The sequence below is a fragment of the Anolis sagrei genome, chromosome 6 (assembly GCF_037176765.1).
Source record: "Anolis sagrei isolate rAnoSag1 chromosome 6, rAnoSag1.mat, whole genome shotgun sequence".
NCBI classification, from domain to species: Eukaryota; Metazoa; Chordata; class Lepidosauria; order Squamata; family Dactyloidae; genus Anolis; species Anolis sagrei.
Genome location: NC_090026.1, coordinates 103,348,295 through 103,369,369, shown reverse-complemented (window position 1 = coordinate 103,369,369; position 21,075 = coordinate 103,348,295). Strand labels below are relative to the sequence as shown.

The following is a 21,075-nucleotide window of genomic DNA, read 5'->3' as shown; positions in this document are numbered from 1 at the left end:
AAAGAGACATGCCTTCCTCTGGAATATTATATTCTGTGAAGCCAAGATAGGGTTTGACAAGATGCATATGCACTGTTATGGACCACATATTGGATTCTGGAATGACTTCATTAATAGAAAGATATAGAGAAGTATATCACCATCTGTCAGATTTCAGTGTTTGAGTTATTTCTAACAAAACACCTTGTTTATTAAGGGTGTAAAACAAAATAGTCATGTCAGAAAATTCTCTCCTCCACCTCTGGGTCTTGTGAATTAATAATTCACTGAATTCATTCAGTGTGACACATTCTATCCAAGAGTCAATATTGCATCAAAGCCCAAATGACCAACTATGTCTTGTGCAAATGTGCCATTTATCTCAAAGTATGGCCTTTCCATGAAGATCAGAAGATATGATGCTCCGCATGACTATGTTTTAGGATTATTAGAGTTCTAGTTTGTTCTTAAATTGGCAATTTGTATTTTAAAAGCTAATCAGAGGGCAATTTATGTCAGTGGTAACAAACAATGGCCTGCCAGAACTCTAATTAGGATAAATGAGAACATCCTGAAAGGTCTCTTTGTATTAGCCTTGTGTGCTGGTAGGGTGTGTTGAGGGGATTGATATGTGTATATACACTTCTTCTGTAGAGGTCGCTGGGGGGGGGGGGGGATGTGAATTATATGCACAGATGCAATACTTGAAAGCTAGCTGCTCTTGTCACAGAAAATTTCCCTGGTGCCAGGAATGTGTAGCCTTTAAATTGCTGCCATATGCAGTCTTCATGTGGAGATTGATCTTATGGCACCTGCTTGATACCCAGCTGGAAACGATGGCCATCATAGAGCTTACTGCACAGTGGCAAGCAAAGTTTACCTGTGTAATATTTACAGTTTACATAGGCACTTTTTGCCTCTAGGAACGTCTTACCAATAAAATCATTCTGTTAGGAGTTGTTACCTGCTTGTTTTATACTTTTGTTGCTTTACCTTAATGTTGTAATATGATAATAGACATAACTATGTCTGTATAATGTTACAGTATAGCTCTCATGTATTTAATAATTTTTATGTAAATTTGTGTGCCCCTGGTGATGCAGTGGGTTAAACCACTGAGCTACTGAACTTGCTGACCGAAAGGTTGCTGGTTCAAATCTGCGGAGTGGAGTGAGCTTCCACTGTTAGCTCCAGCTTCTGCCAACCAAGCAGTTTGAAACGTGCAAATGTGAGTAGGTCAGTAGGTATCACTCCGGTGGGAAGGTAACAGTGCTCCATGCAGTCATGTGGGCCACATGACCTAGGAGGCATCCACAGACAACACCAGCTCTTTGGCTTAGAAATGGAGATAAGCAGCAACCCCCAGAGTCGGACATGACTAGACTTAATGTTAAGTCTAGTCACGACTATACTTAATGTCAATTTATGTAAAAATAGGTCAAATTACGTTTACCTATGCAATGGGATGTTTAACACCAATTGCCTTATATACAGGCAGTCCCCAGGTTAAGAACAATATAGGTTCTGTAGGTTTGTTCTTAAGTTGAAATTGTTTGTAAGTTGGAACAGGTACATTTTACAAGTATAACTCCAGCCATATATATAAAGAGGGAGGGAGGGAGGGGGAGAGAGAGCGTGCTTTGGATAGCATGGGGAAGGGTTAACACCCCTGTGGTGTTTCTTTTGCTGCCTGTGCAGCCTATTCAGAAGATTTCACCTCACCTTCTGTCCATGTGTAAATTGCGTTTTGAAAAAAATTGTCTTGTGGAAACAAGGATTGATGAAGAAGCTTCAGTGAACACACCTTTTCCCCATGATAATAACTCTTCCGGGAGTGAATTTCCCTTCTAGGGGTAGGTTCCTCTCTCTTCCTGTTGTCTCATCCACGTTCTTAATTATGAATCTTTTGTAAGTCAGATGTTTGTAGCTTGGGAGATGCCTGTATTTGTGTATAAATTAACCTTCTGTATAAGCTGATGGCAGGTTTTGGGTCCAAAATTCTGGATTTTGGCATGACCCATGGATTAGTCAAGAATCAATGTATAGCAAAGGGGAATCACTAGCAATGTTTCAAAGTGGCAGCCACTGCTGCCATTTTCCCATCCAGGCAGTCAAAAACTCCAGAACTAGAGAGTTGAGGGGTTGGTGCTTCTTTATGAGGAGCGGCTTAGGGAACTGGGCATATTTAGCCTGAAGAAGAGAAGGCTAAGAGGAGATATGATAGCCATGTATAAATATGTGAGAGGAAGCCACAGGGAGGAGGGAGCAAGCTTGTTTTCTGCTTCCTTGGAGACCAGGACGCGGAACAATGGCTTCAAACTACAAGAGAGGAGATTCCATCTGAACATTAGGAAGAACTTCCTGACTGTGAGAGCCGTTCAGCAGTGGAACTCTCTGCCCCGGAGTGTGGTGGAGGCTCCTTCTTTGGAAGCTTTTAAGCAGAGGCTGGATGGCCATTTGTCAGGGGTGATTTGAATGCAATATTCCTGCTTCTTGGCAGGGGGTTGGACTGGATGGCCCATGAGGTCTCTTCCAACTCTTTGATTCTATGATTCTATGATTCTATAGGACCTCCTGGGATGGAGTAAGCCATTATATGCAGAGAAGGGGATGGTTCTTTTTTGGTAGGCTTTAAGATACAGTACATAAACTGACCTAGACTTATACAGACGTATATACAATAATAAAGAGTGAAGTTTGTAGCATAAGCTTTCATCAATTAAGTCTACTTCCTCAGATTCTGGATAATAATGTATGTTTGTACTGAGATTGGGGCAGTTTACATACAACCAAGCATTTAGTGACTCGTCTACCTTTTCCCTCACCTCTTTGTATCCCAGTCCAGTAGAATAACCATGTTTGTTTTCAAAGGCGGGCATACATCTAGTGATGAAATGGTATCATAATACATTTTATAGTCTTCCCAGAATCCTTCTAGGAGCAATATATGCTCACTTCACAAAACCCCAAAGACTGTTTAACTTCTTCTCTTGGTATAAAAGAGGAAACCGCTAAAGACAGTTGCCCTGGAAATTCATTTGTTGTGGTTTGTTAAGTGGCTTTGTTGTTGCTGCTTGTTAGGTGTCTGGTTTGAAGTGGAAAAGAGATTATTAATTTATCACTGTTTGTGTCAAAAAATATTTAGTGCTTCTCAGACTGATTATCTTCTTATGTCAGAACCAGCTACTATTTGACTATGGATTTTTGTATCACGCTGCTGATTATTTTCAAAATATATACAATGTGTATTAATTAATGTTTATATTGCATTTTGCCTATGTGAAGCTGAAGGTGGTGTTCAAAATGCCTTATCCCATGCTATCTTATCAATTTCTATAAAAATAGGTTAAGTTGAGATGTGAAATTTGATCCACAATCGCCAAATAATTTTTGATCTTAAGTAGGATTTTGAAATCACTGCCCCACACTTTTCTGTTTTCTGTTTCAAGCAATTTATATACAGTAGAATCTCACTTATCCAACATAAACGGGCTGGCAGAACATTGGATAAGTGAAAATGTTGGATAATCAGGAGGGATTAAGGAAAAGCCTATTAAATGCCAAATTATGATTTTACAAATTAAGCACCAAAACATCATGTTTTACCACAAATTGACAGAAAAAGCAATTCCATACATGGTAATGTTATGTAGTAATTCCTGTATTTACTAATTTAGCACCAAAACATTGCAATGTATTGAATCAGCTATGGTTCTGGGCAGGAAGCACTTTGCATTAAATAATACAGAACATTGGATGAGCAAAGGTTGGATAAGTGAGACTCTACTGTAGATGTCGCATAGATATGCATAACTGCCGATAGTAATGAACCCTACTGAAATAAAAACCTATGGCCTAAGAATACCATAGAGTAGCACTGGAGAACATACCTTGTTGGATTTGGATAAATTAAATTGTTGATACAGAGGTCATATTTTATTTAAACTTGTTAGCTACCCATTACCTAGGTCGATGACACATTTGAGCAAGATTGTAGTTTCCCCAAACTTTCCTCCTTTCGAGTTTTGTAGTGGTGATACGAGGAGGGGGTGAATCATTTTGCGAAGGGAAGCCTGAATGACCTACAATAATGTCATCTTCCAAGTTAGTCTTTTGGGTTGCTAATACTTCCTTTTCTAATCTCTGTTGTACATGTGTGCCATTTTGTGGATACTGTTCCAAAAAGCTAATTTTTCCAAGCTCAGCTGCTCAGGGATTCAAGCTTGTGGATACAGTGAATGCAGGATTCTAAGGAGCATTGTTGTTGTTGTTGTTGTTGTTTTTAAAAAAGAATTTTTCCCAAACTGTGCTGCTGGGGGATTTGACCCAATCGAAAGGAGTATGAAGTATTAATGCACAAGATACATGAGGGCAGTGTAACTCCTGGTGAAGTTCCTATCTAGAAAGAAGCCTTTGGAAATCCCAGTGGCTTAAGACAATGTTTAAGACATCCATATTATTGGGGTGTAGAATCTACTCCAGATTTTAACATTTAATCTATTTTTGAAGGAGGTATCCAAAGTGCTAAAGCTATTTTGTGTATAGGGATCAGCACCATGAATAGCTCCTTCAAAGTTGAGAATAATACCTGCTGTGAGTGCAGGAAATATGCTGACATTCTCTTAGGTTTTTTGAACTCTTGCTGTGTTGCAGCCTGCCTCTGATGATTAGCTATAGGTTTACCAGCTGTTTTACTTGAAACTAACATCATCGATGAGTTAACTAGGTGTGTAGATTGCCGTCTGATGAGATCTAGTCACTTGTTACTTGTGGGGTCATAACAGACTTTACTCCTGAACACTTAGGGGCAGTGTCTAATGATTCTCCTTTGGGCTCTAACTCCAATGGCTTGCTTTGTGTTCCATATATTAAATATAAAAACTACTGCTGGGGTTTATATTCCTTTCTTGTATTGTGTTGCCATTGAACATCTTTTATCTGCTGTAGAGCTATAAATACACCCAAGCTTTTGAATTTTTTTTTCCAGAATCTGTGTGCCATGTCGGGATCAAGTCTCAAAAGAATCAGTGTGTTTGCTTCAAACCTTTTATTTTTGCTGTTTGAGCTTTTGAGCTTTTGTGTTTGAATCCCAAGGATGTTCAAAATGGCCTTCCAAATTAAGTGAATTTTGATGGTTTGGGTTCAAAGTCTCTTTTTGCTATCCACATTTTTGAAGAGAATATATATTTTGAAGCTTGCTGTAATAGTGTTTGTGTATAGGTCATTTTGCTGGTTATCAATGATTGGTTACTCTGTAATGTGTTATAAAAAGACTTAAAGCTTTCTATAAAGTTTGGAGAATATGTAAGCATAATAATTGAAGGTAAATTGGAGCCACCGGTGGTGCAGTGGATTAAACTACTGAGCTACTGAACTTGCTAACCAAAAGGTTGACAGTTCGAATCCAGGGAGCCTGCTGAGCTCCCGCTGTTAGACTCAGCTTTTGCCAACCTAGCAGTTCAAAAACATGCAAATGTGAGTAGATCAATAGGGAAGGTAATGGTGCTCCATGAAGTCATGCTGGCCACATAACCTTGGAGGTATCTACAGACAATGCCTGCTCTTTGGCTTAGAAATGGAGATGAGCACACCTCCCCCCCCCCCGAGTCCTTAATGTCAAAGGGAAACCTTTAGCTTTACCTATATTTTAGCCCCCTTTGAAAAAGCGAACATCTGTTTAAATTTGCGCCTAGCCTTTGTGGACCTCCATAAGTCGGCTTTATCTGTTCCAGTAAATGCTGTTGAAAACAGTCATTAAAAATGCTCTGATGCCCTTCTAATTACTTGATTAGCTTTAGAACAGAAAAAAGCTGAATCTCTGAACTGTTTACATCTTATGTATACATTGGATAGTATGTTTAATGCTAGTTGTTTGTAATCAAACTTCTAATTGCCCTTCTGATTTTGAGGAACAGCACCTTGTTACAAACAGAGTGATTCGATAGATGGCTCTTGTGTTGATGGAGTGCTCATATCTTATTTTGGTCATCTTGCAGTTTTTTCTTTTTTAGTGGAATTTCTGCTGTGATTTGGCTACTTCAGACATGCAGTGTCTCCCCTGTGGTTGTAGCTTGGGATACAGCTTTGACACCTTTAAAAAAAAGCAACGTGATCATTGTCTTTTTGTGGTATGGAAAGAACATTGTTATTTATTCGTTCAGTCGCTTCCGACTCTGTATGACCTCATGGAACAGCCCACGCCAGAGCTCCCTGTTGGCTGTCACCACCCCCAGCTCCTTCAAGGTCAATCCAGTCACTTCAAGGATAACATCCATCCATCTTGCCCTTGGTCTGCCTCTCTTCCTTTTTCCTTCCATTTTCTTCAGCATCATTGTCTTCTCCAAGCTTTCCTGTCCTCATTATGTAGGCATTTTGTGTATCAGTGCCTGGGAATCCTATCTGCAATATGTATAGACATATTTCGCCTCTCATAAAAGAATTATGTAATTAATCAGTCACTCTCAATAATCCAAGCAGTTTTTGATGAATCACATGCATGCATTTCTGAGTTTCATTAGTTGAATTAGATTGACATTAACTGCTGTGGTTGCTGAACATGCACACATTTTTGGACAACTATTTTTTCATACATATGTAGTCAAGAATACTGCAGTCATGTTTATAATATCTGCATTGGTCTTGTGGTGTTTCTAGGATGCTCATTTCAATTGATGGCTAGATATGGATAGTCAAAGTGAAATTGCCATTCCTTATGGAATGTTGTATTAGCTCTCCTGCAAATCACCTTTAATGTTTACAATAACCATGCAGCCTATTTTCTGTCTTACGCGCCCCCCCCCCCGGTCTTCTTAATTCAGATGTCCAGCTTCCATTCCTGGGCAGTGAACCATGTAGTTCCTTGGTGACTGGATAAATGAGCAGTCTACTGATAAGAAAACAGAAAATCATGCATAATTTTATAGAGTCGGGATGAATGAAGAAAATCTCCTTTGTAAGTGTGAGAAAAGATGCAATTTTAAGGTCTTTATCTAAGGCACAACATACCCCATGTTTGTGTACACACAGATTAGAAAGCCCAGTTCATAATGTTCATCATCTTTGCACTTGTTATTTATTTGAACAGAAGTCCCTATCCTGTTTGGTTGCGAAAGATAAAGAAATAGGAAATTAAATCAAGTTAAGACCAATATGAGTTTTGAATTGCTTTGGCAAAGCGTAAGACCATCTGATTTGTGTGCTAAGGTGGAAGTATGACATTATCCTTAAATGTGAATCGTTGTATATGGAATTGGTCTGAATTTTTAAAATACTGGCTGCTTGTACCAATCATTCATATTGTTAGATCTTATGAGTAGGCTTATTTGCACAATAATAATAATAATAATAATTTATTTATTTATATTCCACCGTATATCCTCAGAGGGACTCAGGGTGGATTCTAAACATAAAAGGTAAACATTCAATGCCTGAATTTAGCAATCCAACCTATAAACACAAATTATGATTTAACAACTAAAATTAGATAGTCTGAGTTGGTATACAAAAGCAGCTTCCCTTTCCAATTTGGTTGTGCAATACACACACACATACCTGTCTTAGAGTGGCCTCAATGTATTAATTATTAAGCAGGAAATACTAGATTTCATGTTTGTTTGGGTTTACATTTGAGTTCAGTGCATGTTGAATTATTTACTGATGCATTTGGGAAGTCTACTTCGATACTTACATTCAATCATTAAAAAGCAATAAATGGTAGTCTGCTGTGTTCTATTAATTTCGAGGAAATGGTGAACCTTGGAGGGGAGATTGTGTTACACTTTCCCGACAAAACTAAGGACATTATAGGATGAGAGTAACCCTCAGGGCAAAACTTAAGTTTCTGCCAAAGGGAGTTCTGAGATATTTAATACAGCATGGTTGATGCTTTCCATCACAAGATGTTTCTGACAATTCATAGGCTGAAATTTCGACATGAAATTGCAGAACAGCTAGAGAATAAATATGTAAACAGCATTACTAGTAAGTAAAGCTCTAACAGAGTACACTGTGTATGGGTAACAGCAGTTCTGTCAACCAGTGTATTCTTCCATTGCATGTCAATGGAGAAAATTCTGTTCATACATATATGGAGATTAAAATCATGTCAGGAGTTCTGTGCTATGGGCTTGCTTTCTGATTACACTCAGCCTTCCATATTTGCTGGTTAGCGGCACAGCATAAAAGTGAAAAACTGTGAGTAAAGAAAATGCTGTTTTTCTTACCTGATATAACACCTCTGTAGACCTTTCTCAACTCTCTTATCAACATCCATGAGAAGCTGAGCATAGAATTGCACTGGAGAACTTATGATTCCCAGAGAGGTATTCCCCCTCTTAATCTCTAGGTCAGTAGTTTTAAATCTATGGGACCCCAGATGTTTAGGCCTTCAGTTTGACCCAAGGGAGTTGACTATACAGTTGCAATGGAGATTCCTAGAGAGAATGTTTTAATCACATTTATGAATAATCAAATCTGTAAAAGTCAAACTTGCAAATGTGGAGGGCTGGGTATATATTTGCTCACATGTTAATACCTTTATGCTTCCTGTGCATAATCCCACATGTAAATGCATTAATATCTCAGTAAGCCTTACTTTAGGTTCCACAAGTGGAAGCAGAGTTGAAGACCTTCATTCTGGTTGACATAGATGGCAAATATAAATGTGTAATTTCTACTTGTATATGTGATAAACCATGGTCAGAGAACATGGCCTTTCTCAAGAATTTAGTTGAATTCTAATGCATATACCTGGTCTTTTAACAATTCCATCCTGTTCCACAAGGAAAAAATATAAAAGTGATGCCTGAAATTCTGCCTGGTATGAATGGAATTTGCTGGATTCAGATGCCCCTTTGTGATCTTCCCAGTGTTGTATGATCGTGGGTTGTTGTCTCTTTTCTGGTTTGCCTGGCTATAGTTTGTTGTGATGTCTGAATTAGGCAAATTTGATGGTAAAGATAAAGGTTTCCCCTCGACATTAAGTCTAGTCATATCTGACTAGGGGTGGTGATCAAATTCATTTCTAAGCCGAAGAGCCAGCGTTGTCTGTAGACGCCTCCAAGGTCATGTGGCCGGCATAACTGTGTGGAGCAACGTTACCTTCCTGCTAACGCGGTACCTATTGATCTACTCACATTTGCATGTTTTCCAACTGCTAGGTTGGCGGAAACTGTGGCTAACCACAAGAGCGCACCCCGCTCCCCAGATTCAAACCGCCGACCTTTTGGTCAGCAAATTCAGCAGCTCAATGGTTTAACCCACTGCACCACCGGGGGCTCCAATGTGATGGTACTAACTGTAAATTACCAGTCTGCACATCATGATTGGAAGTCATGGCTTTGCAGCAATGTATGGTTAATGCTTACCACAGTGCTGTCTGAATTGAATAACTGTATAATTAAAGGAAAGATAGGAGAGAATCCAAGTATGATATGTGCTTCATTGAGATGTTTCTTGATTTCCCAAGCTTGTGGTTATGGGAGTGTTTGTTTTTACTGCTTCTCTTTAAAATAAGCCATTCTGAATCCTTATGTTGGAAAAATGCTTGAGCCAGTGATCCTCATGAGATATCAAATCAGTTTCTTCAAGGTTACTCACCTAATCTCTGTTATATGAACTCATTGCCTTTAAACTGAAAACTCATTTCCAGCCCTGTCAATAAAGTATTGTTACGGTTTGCTAAGTAAAACATTTGAACTCATTATTTTCACAACTCTCAACAATTCTTGATAAAGTACATCTGCATCTAACCCCCAAGTTAATGAAAAAAACAAACATCTCTATCATAGTTGGGGTTGTGTGAACTGTGAAACTGTCACTTGAAATCTCTTAGCTATTAGTTTAGACATATTTTCTTGCTTTGTCTCCCACCAATAACATCAAGATGACAGTACTGACCTCCCATATAAAGTTGCCAAGATTGCTCAGATACTGCTGTTGAGTTATCAGTGCTAGTGGACATTGTAACTCCTCGGTTACGTCAGCTCCACTGACTGCCAGTCTGCTACTGAACCCAATTCAAAGTGCTGAACTTGACCTATAAAGCCCTATACCTTTCTGGTCCAGCTTACCTATCTAAACGCATTTCCCTCTTTGAGCCTACAAGAGCTTGAAGATTGGCTGGGGAGGCCTCTTCGCAAATGCAATTGGTTGGGATGAGAGGCATCCTACCTGGTTTTTAGAAAGAGACTTGAGACCTGGCTTTATGCAGACATTTGATGAATAGGAAACTACAGAATAAGACTTCAACAGATTGAATAATGGATTATGGATTTTGGAAAATGATTTGGACATGAGATCATGACTCAGCGTTGTATATGAGGTTTCAATCTGTTTGATAAATTGTTATATATTTTAATGGCTTATATGCTTAAATTGTTCATATTTTTATGAGATGTGTTTTATTGTTTATCTGTATGGCATTGAATTTTTGCTGGATTTGTAAGCCACCTTGAGTCCCCTCTGGGGTTGAGAAAGGCAGGGTAGAAATGAAGCAAATAAATAAATAAATAGTATATAAATGCTGAATATTAAAATAGGCTCATATGAGTAAAAAAATCCTTAGGTGAGTCAGTGGACAGATGACATCCACAGTGTCTTTGAAAGCACTTTGGGACCAATGAGCATGTATCTTTTTCTAAAGTGAAGATGATGAGTTGAACATACACTGTTTGAACAGAGAGTCATCCAGATTTTGCAGCTGAAAAGTATCTTGTGTTTATGCACAAAACATTTTGTTCTATTTGATGTGTGCTTTAAAAGAACAAGAAACAGTTGGTATGGAAAACAGAACTTTGATGTGTGCTATGTGGTGGGAGTGTGTTTGTGGATTGAGGAATCCATTAAAGGATTCAACTTACATCCCAGTGTTTAGGACACTTAAGGTGTAAATGAATCCTTTTCTCATTGTGTCAGGTTCCTGGTAATTTGTGTTTGGCCTTTATTCTTTCAGCTGCTAAAATGACGTGACTGCTTTAGAACTTGGAGGCCTCGGGATTTAAACTCTGCATGAGATCAGCAGAAACCCAGATATAATTTGAAGAATAAAAATTCAGTAATGGAAGCTTTTGTGGGTAGCAAATGCATTGATCTACATTGAGAGGCATTCTTTAGTTTGAAATGATGTAGAACTGTTACAAGAACTGCCATAACTAGCACAGTATGTAATATAACCAGTGCTTGTATTTGTTGAAGCAGTTACTAATAATAATAGTTTGGCAAATGGACTCAGTCATAGATTTTTTTTCAAATATTAACTACTATGTTCAAAAGGCTTAATGCAACAGGAGACTTGAAGATCCCAATTTTGAACCCTATTTAGGGGATTAAAATGGTTTCGTTTGCACACACAAGAAGGGGAGCACACTAGCCAGACCTCCACTGTCAATCTCCAATGTAAACAATGACAATCTGATAAGGACAGCTTCTTTCATGTATGACAGTCGTTCTCAACCAGTGGGCTGCAAGAACAAAAATCTGGTCCGTGAACCTCTTTTCTCTTCATTTATTTATTTTATTTATTTCATTTTATTTCCGCTCCTTTCTGCAGAGTTGACCAGCCCCACCACTTTTGGTACTAATGTTGGAGAGTGGGCCCTGGTCAAAGTGGTCCCTGATGAAAGTGGTCCCTGGTCAGAGTGGCCCTTGGTCAAAAAAAGGTTGGGAACCACTGATGTATGGAGACTCTTGGTGACACCAAATTACGTGGAGGCCCTCTCTTCAGATTGTCACCAGTTTACAGAAGAAGACTAGCAATAGAGGGCAGAGGGCTAGCATATTCCCTTCCTTACACATTCAGATGAATTATTTTATTGAGCACCAGGTTAGCACTTAGATAACTGCAGTATCAGAAGTGTTGTGTATAGCTATTTTCCTTGTAATTTTAGGCTTCAGACTTGGACATTAACAGATCTGTCATTCCTTTAAAATCTATCAAGTGTTTGCTATAGCCTGCTTGGGTCCAGGTAACTAAATCCCTCACGATCAGTATTTGTCTATGTTTTCTTCCCTTTTGCATGAGTATTTATCATATGATCAATAATTTTCTTGTCAGATTGGACGAATTCCTTTGCATGCGTAATGAGCTCTGCATTTATTTAACACCATCTCTTCCCATTTCTTTCTTTGAAAACTGTTTGTAGCCACGGGCTATGGGTGCATATGACTTTGTACATGTGCATACACACACACACACATATGCACATTCACATTTATCTTCCTACCTTTAGAGATATAGTTATAGGTTTGGGAGGGGTGCACTGTCAAAGTTATGGATTGCTGGGTTTTTTTCCTATTAGCACCAAGGAAGCAGCTATCTCTGCATTGGGATGACTGGAAAGAGGGAGAGACCTTAGCACTGCCCTTCATACAGATAACTGGGGTACCACAGAGGATTTAGCCAAATGGTTCTGGTAAAAACTAAGCAATCCTGATGGAGTTTTAAGTGCTGCTAATATTAATGAGGAAAGTTCAACCTGTTCCCTGCTGTCCATTTGGGTGAGAATGTGAGTCATCTTGCACAAATCTCTGCCAAGCACTAATACACAAGCCAAACACTTTTGAGAGATTTTCAAAGGAGAGTTCACTACTCTCAAAGGTAGTCTCTTTGACCTCTCATTTCCTCAATTGGAGTATCTGCATGCATCCCATGTGAAAAGTATCAATGATCCTTTTATCTCTTTTACGTGGATCCATACTTCTATTAAATTTTCTAGGGTTCTTCAGAGGTGTCCATTGTTGAGTAGCAAGTAGTTGTCAGTATGTCATCTCTGAGCATCTTAATGGTGTGTGGGTATGGTGAGATTGTTCTTATTTCAGGACATTCATTTTAGACACACAGACTTCTCTTGATGCAAGAATGTTTGCATGGTGAACCTATTGCTAGAGAAAAGTAGCACACAGGATCTGTTAGCATAAGAAAGTAAATGGATTATAAGAAACTGGAAGTCATTACAAAGTGAAGTTTGTCTCACTTGCTGTTGCACCCGTTGTATTTATACAGTTAAGGCAGATCTGAGGTATTAGGAGTTGAATGAGCCTCCGTTTGTAAGGGGAATAAATTAAAAACAGTTGGACTTGTCTGCTAGAAGGAAGTTAATTCTTTACAGCTGTCAGGATAGTTACGGTTACAGGGGGATTTTTCCATACATCCAAGTCCTTTGGAGCAGACTGTAAATGTGAGAAGGAAAATTTTGCATTTAAAGTACAACTGTATTAAACGTTTTCCTATTCCAAAGGTGTGAATATCTGCAAGGGTGTGTAAAACAATGGTTTGGTGTCTCTACTGGTAAAGTTATTGATCCAGATGTATATAATTGCATGCTTAAGCACTGTATCCCTGTGGTGTATGCTCTGTATTGACCCCCAATCTTATTTGAATGACTTACCTTCTGCACAAGAGGTTGATGTAGTGAGCCCCTTTTCTGTTACTGTTGCTGTTAATGACCTGTCGTCCGTCCCCCCACATAACAGCCAACATAAATATCTCATTTCACAATCTCATTACAATAAAATTAAAAAATTAAATTGTTCACAGTATGCAAACAACGGCAGACATAAAGGGCTCAGGTTAACCCTTTACAATCAAGAGGCGTTCCACAGATATTGGAGTTAAGGTCAAAGGCCTGTCTGAACATCCATATTTCAGGTTGGAACGGAAGGATTGAAGGATGAGGGTTGATCTAATTTCTTTTGGGAAGGTATTCATTCCAAAGCCGGGGGAGGGGGGCACCACAGAGAATGCCCTCTCTCTCTCATCCCCACCAACAACGCATGAGACAGCGGTGGGACTGAGAGGAGAGCTTCCCTTGTCGATCTCAGAGCCCATGCCGGTTTGTAGAAAGATACGCAGTCTCAAAGATAGATGGGACCCAAAGCCTATAGGGCTTTATCATGAATAACCCGCACCTTTAATTGAGCCCAGAAACTTGTTGGAAGCCACTGGAGCTGCTTCAGCAGGGGTATGGTATGTTCTCAGTAGCTAGTTTCAGTTAGTAGTCTGGCAGCCGACCTTTGCACTAGCTGCAGTTTCTGGACAGTTTTCAAAGGTAGCCCCACGTAGAGTATACTACAGTAGTCAATTTTGGATGTAACTAAGGTGTGGACCACTGTGGCCAAGTCAGGCTTTTCAAAGTACGGTCGCAGCTGGTGGGTAAGTTTTAACTGTGCGAAGGCCCTCCCAGTCACCACCGACCTTCAAGCATCAGTGCTGAGTCTAGAACAGTGGTTCTCAACCTGGGGTCCCCAGATGTTTTTGGCCTTCAACTCCCAGAAATCCTAACAGTTGATAAACTGACTGGGATTTCTGGGAGTTGTAGGCCAAAAACATCTGGGGGCCCCTGGTTGAGAACCTCTGGTCTAGAAGGACCCCTAGACTGTGGACCTGTGTTGTTGCAGTGGAGGTGTTTCTTTGGAAGTAAATCTTGGAATGTTCATATAACACCTAGTTTTGGGGATTCTTAGAATAATAGATTATTAAGATTGGAAGGGACTGCAAGAACAGTTTAATCCAGTGCTCTGCTAGTTTTAGATCCAAGAAGGATTACTACAAAAATGGTTTGAAATGGTTGAAGAAAGTGGATGCTGTGGGCACATGTGTGATTGCTATTAATCCTCCTCCATTAAAGTCCAAGGAGATGGAAAGGATTCATGTCCATCCTTCCATGATCCTACTGCAACCTACTTGGCAAACCTTTCCTTCTTTCTGTCTGTTTGTATTTTGTTTGGATTTTCAAACCCATGTAATTTACCCTGGGACTTCCTTGTGTATGTATATGTGTATAGTAAAGGAAGAAAGAGTTGTCTATTGCTCTAGTGGTAGTTACTTAGGCAGATATGTTTGCAGCCAGATTTTCTTCTCTCTTTACACCAGGGGTTAGTGATAGATGCTCATTCCTAACTTTAATAGCACAATCAGTTCATCTTGTGGGCATCTCATGAGGCTGAAGTGAAGACCGACCCCTGAGATCTCTAAGTAGTGCTAAGCCTGAGATCTTGGTCCTTTGCCACCCATTTTCCACTCTTAAGTGGTCTCATCATTTCAGCAAGGTAAAGCAAACATTAAATGTTTACTCATAATGCAACCGTAAATTCATTCCGAAGGAGAGAGATGGACTTTAAGTGGCTTGAGTAGTTTTACTTATATATTTTTGAATATTTATATGCTGTGCTTGAATTGGACAACATCCAGGGCATTTTCAGCCGTCTTTTCTGTGGACCTTGAGCCCAGCAGAAGTTGTCCAGGCCGTGGCTCTGTCTATAGTCCACAGTGTCTCTGCAGCCAGCAAGTAATTTTGCCCCTTCATTGTGCTCCTTTAGAATATTCTGTTAATAGACCAGGGAGTAGGTTACTATTTCAGTGTCCATTCTTGTTTAAGAATAGTTCTGTGGTGATTTTATGAGGAATACATTGGCAAAAGGTTTGCCTGTTCGACAGTCAGTGCAAGCAGCACCCCCTAATATACTGGGCTGCTTTCCCTCGCATCAACATCCTGGGAATTCGTGGTCTTAAGAAAGTTCTAGCAGATGTGCGAATGCTGCATCTGCAACAGTTGAGAGGCTAGTCTAAATGTAAAACCACCCATGTGGAGTGCAACACAGAGCAGAGGCATTGCACCTCCTGCATGAGGTCTAAATCAGGGCTAAGACATTTATGTTCGTTTCTTTTCTGTCCCTGATCATTTGTAATCTGATCTCCTGCCTTTGTATCGCTGAGCTCATTTTCATTCAGGTTTCATAAGCACTCTTCTTTCAGCACATACTGATTTCTGTGCATCATATAGAATGTTTTTCCGACAATTTAGAAAAGGACATTTTTGAACATTTTCCCCACGATTAGCTAAACACATTCATCTTTTCTTAAGTGGGGCATTTGCTGTTGAGTCAGATCTTCATAGGACTTGAAGAGATGAAATTAAACCTTGTAGCCGAGGTGCTGGGTAGTTCAGATGCAGCATTTTTCAGGGATAGTATTGAGGCAAGTACAACGTACAAAGATCACTTTGTCTTAATGGTGGCAATATGCAAGCATTTATTTCTTGGAAATGGTTCTGTTTTACACATTATTGTATCTGGCTCAACTGTTATTACATGAATGTAGTAAATAAGAATTTTAATCTTGGTCTTGGGGGGTGGGAACAGTTTGACGGTACATCTACACTGTAGAATTCATGCAGTTTGACACTACTTTAACTGTCATGGCTCAATGTTGTGGAATCCTAAGAGTTGTAGTTTTACAAGGTCTTTAAAAAGAGTTTTGGTACCTCACCAAACTATAACTCCCACGCTTCCACAGCATTGAGCCATGGCAGTTGAAGTGGTATCAACCTGCATTAATTCTATAGTGTAGATGCACCCTTCAGCCACCTTTTATTCCCCCCAATCCTGAACTTGAATTATTTCTGTCATGCTATAAATAGCCATTTCTTAAAAATAGTTTTTATACTATACACTTAGTATGCTGGGACTATAGAAATCTCATAAACTTCCACATCCCCCCTTTCCCTCTATAGCCATTTACAAGCTTTGGTTTGTTTTGATGCTGGATGCTGCAATAATACCTTTTTGATTAATTTCCCCAAACTGCTTTAAGGTATTTTGCTCCCTTTTATTATTCTGCTGCAACAAGCTTATGCTGCGTATTGCTTTCTATAGCTCCCCCCTTCCCAAAATTCAGTGCTGAAAACCACCTAGACAGCATAGGCATAGAGCTACATTGGCTGCAATGCTGCTGCAGAGCATGAGTAGTATGCCTTCCTGGGAACTCCACAGGCAAGTCCATCACATTTTTTCGCTTCTTTAAAAAATACTTATCTCCTGGATCTGTGTGATGTTGACACATTTTAGACAGGGAAATCGCCTGCTCTGATGATCATCAGTACATTCCAGGCTGCAACTCTGCTGAGAATATCTTGTCTTGGGGGATTTCTTTGTTTTTCTGGTTATGATTTCCCCCTTTCTTAGCTGTAGTACAGCCGTACCATTTGAGCTTGCTAGTGCAGAAAGATGTGAATTCAGTTGCGGTGAATGACCCTGGCCCGATTGCAAACACAAACGTTCCTAGAGGCATGCTTAGGAGTCGCAGGTGAATCTGACCTGGTCCTTTCTCCAGTGAAACGGTAAGGCTGTGTATATGTGTGTGTGCATGAGAGAGAGAGAGAGAAATTAAGATATGCATTGAATCCCAGGCTGTCTTACTGTACGTAAGCCCTGATTATCACATGCTTGCAACTTGAGCACTATTCATTCGGTATGTATGCCAAGCTTTCTATGTATTCCTTTTCGATCGCTTCAGTAAGACAGATAAACGTCATGGCTAGCTCAGACTTGAGCCATGAATCTGGGCACCCTCCTGAGATGCTATGGGGGGTAAAATAAAAAATATATCCCCAAACCTTTGCTGTGTGAAAATAGATGGGGATCATCTTAAGAGCTATGCTTCATGCTTATAGCCTTTTCCCTCCTCCTAGCCTGTTATGTTGAGAATATTATGAGGCTGCTGTAGACAATTTTGCTCGTGTATGCTTGGCTGAGTGCCCGCTGGGACAAGTGGATGAAGGACGTGACCAATCACTTTTTCATCACTGCAAACAAGTCTGTGTCATGCTGGATCGGGATGGAATAAATGGCTTCAGTAAATTAGAGGCTTTCCTTAATGTGGGAAAGGGAGGGGAGATGTATACTATGCTGAAACAAACCTTGGAGGAAATACCAGGCAATATGAGTGAGGTCAGCAGAATTTTTTGGTTCGTTGCTTGCGCATTGGCTGTGTACGGATGTTCCGAAATTATTTAAATGGCTTCATGCAAACACAGTCTAGATCTTATTGGAACACTTCAGCATCTTTTAAAGCCTTGGCAGACATTAAAACGCAGTAGTCAGTACATGGCAGACCAGCATGGAAACTGCACATGGGCAGATGTGATGCAGCAGAAGAGAAGCCATCAACTTCATTTTTGCTGAAATGTGGTAGATCTGCCTCTCATGCTGTTCTTCTGCACCAGTGAAATAGTTGATGCCACTGGATAAATTAGAAGGGCTTTACTTGCGTTAAGGAAGCATCCTTTAAATTTTTAATTTTCTCTTTGAACCATCAGTCCGAGTTTAGTATATTATTAACATAGTGAAGGCACCCAAAATCTATGATGAAGAAGGCAATGGTTATGGCTACCTGTAGAAACAGTGTGAGAAATGTACAGCTGCATTTAATAATGTAACAACATATTCCTGTAATGTCTACTTTACTTCCTATGTAGATATCAAGTCATAATTTTTTCTCTGTACCTTCACCCTAAGTGCTTTATGTAGCATATGCTCCTAGTGAAACCATGTTCTCCTAGGGAGCAGGTTTAAGATTGGGACATATATCACACCGTGGGAGCTTTTCTTATTCATGAAGAAAGTTAGGCCTATATGAAATGTTATTACAAATGTATTCCCTGTAAACGTAACTGACAGGGACTGTCTCCTTTCCACACATTTAAAACACACATTTGCATTTTGATGGAAAAGGGAGCTGTGTTTCACTTTGGACAAGAAGGCTAATCTCATGCATTTGTGGCAAAATAATTACCTTTGCTGTATGTGAGTTCTGAGTGACATTTTTTTTGCTTATGATACAACACATCTATGTATGTCCAGAATCCTATCTCAGATTCCCATAAGATTTGAACATAAGCTGTCTATTTGCATTTAGTTTAGCTCATTTAAAGGTGGAATGTGAACATTTTCTATTTTCTGTTTCTTAAATGAAGAGTGTTTCAAAAAGGGAAATATTTGTGGAATAGTGGCTGTGGATTTTTGCCCCTAGAATAATATGAACACAACTCTTTTTTTCTGATGATCATCATATAGAAAATGTTGTATAAAAGAATAATTATATGGATGATATATGATAAAATATGAAACTTGAATGGACTACTAAAACATGATTTATGCATGGTTGCTTCAAATTGGCTTAGAAATGTCTGCAAAATTCAGCCACTCAGCTGCTAATGGGAGACTCAGAAAATCTGAATGTTTTGCCTTTAGTGGCCCACAGTTTTGAAGAGTTGGCATTAAATTTTTGGTTTTCCCTAAGCTACTGGAGAACCCACTTTCATCTATTAAACTATTGCCTTAAATCTAAAATCTAAGTGGAAGTTGTGGTTGTGTATCTGCCACCAGAATGTTTAGGGTGGTGAACATGAGAGACAGAGACTTCTCTGTGGTGGTGCTATAATGGTCAAACTTCTTTTGGATAGCATTTGCTTGGTTCACTCAGTACAAGATTCTAAGATGACATTTCAACTTAATTTTTTTGGTCCATTCCCTTCATTGAATTTAAACTGTACTAACCCAGGCCTGATCCTGCTTGGTTTCCAAAATTAGACAGGTAGTTTCCAAAGACATTTCCTAAGAAGCAACTTACAAGTGGTTGAAATAAACAAGATTTCTTACCAAAAGAAACATTTAAACCCCAAATGGTCAATTGGTTGGCCATCGCTACTTGTTTCTATGGTATGGGTAGATTTCTTGCATAAACTTGCTGTCTAGCACTTTTGGTTAAAAGCTAGTGATCTAACAGGTACGTTTCTGAATTGTGTGTTGTAAATTCATGTTATGATTCCTATTTGGCTGCAAAATTCATCATCATAATCAGCAATCCCTCGTGTCCGAGTATGTTTGCTTTCCAAGTGTAGGATCTTGGCGGTGGGTCCATAGGTGACTATAGAGATCTGCATATTCTTTTGCAGTGAGGACATCAATTTCCAGATGCAAGACTGTAGGTCAGAGATGGCTTGACACACCGTTCTCCCTCCATTTGTGCCTTTTTGAATTCCACAGCACTGTTGGTTACAGCTGATCTCCAGTTAGAATGCTCATGGGCCAGGGCTTCCCAAGTCTCAATGTCTATGCCACAGTTTTAAGGTTAGCTTTAAGCCCTTCTTTCAATATCTTTTCCTGTCCACCAACATTCTGTTTTCTGTTCTTGAGTTGAGAGTAAGTAACTGCTTTGGGAAACAGTGATTGTGCATTCAGACAATGTGGTTAGTCCAGTGAAGTTGATGGCAAAGGATCAAAGTTTCAATGCTTTGCTTTTTTAGAACGTTGACATTTGTCCGCCTGTCTTGCCAAGAGATTTGCAGGATTTTTCAGAGGCAACGCTGATGGAATCGTTTGAGAAGCTGAATGTGACGTCTGTAGATGGGCCACGTTTCACAGGCATATAACAGGGTTGGAAGGACATTAGCTTCATAAACAAGCATCTTGGTATCTCTGCGATTGTCCCGATCCTCAAACAGTATCTGCTTCATTCTGAAAACTGCTGCACTCACAGAGTTCAGACAGTGTTGTATTTCAGTGTTGATGAATTCATAGGTAGATCATGGACATGGTGGGGATATTTACTCAAGATGAGATTTAAAGATCTGGTGTATTCTACAAGAGCATGTGAACTTTTGCCTCTGATTCTGAGTTCTCTTAAGTTTGTAAGTTTTTATATTTTACTTTTCTCTATGAGAAATGAGGGAAATGCACTCCCAATGTCATATGGTTTTGACCTATAAAGACCTATACGGTTCTGCCCCAGTTTATTTGTCCAAACTTATCTCCCTCTATGTCCCGCCTCACAGTTTAAGATCATCCGGGGAGCGTCACAAATACGTCTGTTGGGGACGAGAGATAGAGCCTTCTTGGCTGTGGTCCTCCATTTGTGGAACTTGCTTCCCACTGAGGAAAGATCGGCTCCGTCACTCCTGTCATTTAGGAAGAAATTGAAGTCATGGTTCTGGGACCAGGCTTTTGGACAACAGACATAGATAGCACTTTGGATATGGAATTGACTGGAATGATGTTACGGCTATTAATACTGTTTTTACTGTTTTAATGAATATTTTACTTATTGTTTTGATTGTTATTATATTACTGTGTTATATTTAGTAGCATCAAATTGCTGCCAAATGTAAGCCATCCTGAGTCCTCCTTTGGGGGTTGAGAACGAATGGAAGGAAATACTGGAAATAAATAAATAAATAAATAAATAAAGTATGACCTCATTATTCTTTGTTTGCACAAGTGCCACTTCTTCAACACACATCAGTCAAACAATCCTTCATCTGA

At 39.5% G+C, this 21,075-nt stretch overlaps 1 protein-coding gene across 5 annotated transcripts in view; it reads left to right on the top strand.

Annotated features, from left to right (window-relative positions):
* CDK14 (cyclin dependent kinase 14) overlaps window positions 1-21,075 on the top strand; it is a 266,140-nt gene that overhangs the window by 65,012 nt on the left and 180,053 nt on the right. The window contains exon 1 of one of the 5 annotated variants that reach the window (XM_060782283.2): window positions 16,651-16,746. The exons of 2 other annotated variants lie outside the window; for them this stretch is intronic. The gene's annotated coding sequence lies outside the window, so the exon portion shown is untranslated. Of the gene's footprint in view, window positions 1-16,650; window positions 16,747-16,775; window positions 17,094-17,204; window positions 17,225-21,075 lie in introns of those variants that run through there. 2 more of the 5 variants (XM_060782282.2, XM_060782284.2) reach the window with 2 other exon arrangements.